The following is a 2,950-nucleotide window of genomic DNA, read 5'->3' on the forward strand; positions in this document are numbered from 1 at the left end:
AGTTCCTACAGCACTTTCCTGCAGCAGTTCTGTACTATTTTTGCCGCTTTTGCTCAAGCTCTTCCCTTCGCTTGAATTCCTGTTTCCCAGCCAGGTATAGCCCAAGTTCCAACCCATTTCTCAAGGCTCATCCGACACGCCACATCCTTGATTATCATATGTGTGTATGTGTGTATGTAATTTTTAAAAATTTATATTACTTATAAAAATATATAATCATATATATAAACAATTACATATTTGTAATACCTACCTAATCTTTGTCCTCAATAGCCCCCCTTTCTCACTAGGAAACATCTGTTAACAACTTGGCTACAAGACTTAATTTTTTGATCATTGTCCCTTTTTCAGCTAGTCCCATTTCAGTTTCTAATACTTACTTCACTTTATTTTAAAACTTGAATCTTATGTCCATCTCAAAATCTCCCTCTGTTTACCAACTTACCCTGAGGAAGTAAGAATTGATTGTTCCTGTTGCTCCACAACCTTGTCAGCATTTCATATTGTGTTTTGGATTTGGGCCAGTGTAGTGGGTGTGTAGTGGTATCTCATCGTTGTTTTAATTTGTAACTCCCTAATGATTTACGATGTTGGTATCTTTTCATATGCTTATTTACCATCTGTCTACCTTCTTTGGTTGGGTGTCTGTTCAGGTCTTTTGCCCCTTTTAAATTGTGTTTATTTTCTTCTTGTTGAGTTTTAAGAGTTCTTTGTACATTTTGGGTAACATTCCTTTTTCAGATGTGTCTTTTGCAAGTATTTTCTCCCAGTCTGTGCCTTGTCTTCTCATTCTCTTGAAAGTGTCTTTTGCAGTTTTAAATTTAATTTCAATGAAGTCCAGTTTATCGATTCTTTCATGTATCATGCCTTTGGCATTATATCTAAAAAGTCAGGAAGTTCCCATCTATACCTAGTCTGCTGACAGTTTTTACTCATCAGTGGATGTTGGATTTTGTAAAATACTTTTTCAGTGCCTATTGATATGATTATGTATTTTTTCCTTAGCCTGTTGATGTGATGTATTATGTTGATTGATTTTTGAATGTTGAACCAGCCTTGCAGACCTGGGATAAATCTCACTTGGTCATGGTGTGTAATTCTTTTTTATACATTGTTGGATTTGATTTGCTAATATTTTGTTGAGGACTTTGCATCTGTGTTCATGAGAGATATTGGTCTACAGTTTTTCTTCTTGTAATGTCTAGTTTTGATATTAAGGGAATGCTGACCTCATAGAATAAGTTAGGAAGTGTTCCTTTTGCTTCCCTCTTCTAGAAGAGATTGTAGAGAACTGTATAATTTCTTCCTTAGATGTTTGGTATGTCGGGTCCACCGCCAGCTGACCCGAACAGCCCTAGCTTCCGTTATCAGTCTCTCTCTTGGTGGGCGAGCGAATTAGCCGGATTCCTCTTTCCCTCCGGTCCCTGTTGGGAGGAGACGGGGGAAGAGAGCCATGAAGAGAGGTGAGCACAGCCGCCGGCCCCAACCAGCCCGTTAAAGGACACTCAGATGCGGCAGGGGTTCTGTTGAGCAGTTCCGTTTATTATCACACAGGCACTTGCTTTTAAAGGCAAATGGGGAAGGGAGGTTTTTACATCCTCCAATCAGCTTAAAGGTTACGAAAGCATGCATCCTATCTCAATGCCTAGCTATTGCAATCACGCAGTGTTCACAAGCACTGAAGCATGTATTTGGCCAATAAGGGCTAAGGCAAGGTTCCTGCAGACACTCCCACCCTACTTCCTCCTGGAGCCATCTTAGGCTGCCACGTTAATACACCCTTGTGGGCCCATAATGGGGCCGCTTGTAATGTCACTTAAGGTGGCGTTAGTTTTTAAGGCCCGACATTGGTAGAATTCACTAGTGAACCCATCTTGGTCTGATGCTTTCTGTTTTAGAAAGTAATTAATTATTGATTTGATTTCTTTAATAGATGTAGAACTATTCAAATTGTTTACTCCTTCTTGTGTGAGTGTTGGTAGATTGTGTTTTTTGAAGAATTGGTCCATGTGTCTAAGTTATCAAATTTGTGAGCATAGGATTGTTTATAGTATTCCGTTATAATAGTTTTAATGTACCTGGGATCAGTAGTGATATCCTCTTTTACATTTCTGATATTAGTAATTTGTGTCTTCTCTCTTTTTTTCCTTGTTAAGCTGGCTAGAGGCTTATGAATTTTATTGACTTTCCAATGAACCAGCGTTTGGTTTTGTTGATTTTCTCTATTGATTTCCTGTCTTTGAGTTTATTGATTTCTACTCTAAGATTTTTATTTCTTTTCTTATGCTTACTGTGGATTTAATTTGCTCTTCATTTTCCAGTTCCTAAGGTGGGTGCTTAGATTATAAATTGCACTAAATGGTATACTGTTGCTTTATGTTGCTTTAACCCCCCATGGATTTGTCACCCCACTTCCCCTCGGTGACGGAGATGAAAGGATTACTCAAAGCCCATCTCTTCTGAACAGTGAGAGGCCCTGAAGTGGTTAACTTCCCGTGGGAATGCTCAAGCAAGAGGCATCCCTTCCTCGGGAAATTAACCCAAAATTGGGGTTCTCTTCCTGCATTTACTTTCCAGAACAGGAAGTTACAGGAAGAGACATAGGTGGGGTTATAGTTTATTTTTTATTTTATTTTATTTATTTTATTTATTTTTATTATTTTTATTTTGTCAATATACACTGTAGATGATTATTATGTCCCATCACCGAAACCTCCCTCCCTCCTCCCTCTTCCCCCTCCCACCCAAGTGTGTCCCCTCCATTTGCTTGTTGTAAGAACTTCAAAAAAAAAGTTGTGGTTGTTATATCTTCCTCTCCCCCCCGCCCCAGTTTTTTTTGTTTTTGTTTTTTGTTTTGTGTGTGCGTGTGTGTGTGTGTGAATTGATTTATTTATTTTTAGCTCCCACAAATAAGTGAGAACATGTGGTATTTCTTTTTCTCTGCCTGACT

This window comes from Galeopterus variegatus, unplaced genomic scaffold (assembly GCF_000696425.1).
Source record: "Galeopterus variegatus unplaced genomic scaffold, G_variegatus-3.0.2 Scaffold1374, whole genome shotgun sequence".
NCBI classification, from domain to species: Eukaryota; Metazoa; Chordata; class Mammalia; order Dermoptera; family Cynocephalidae; genus Galeopterus; species Galeopterus variegatus.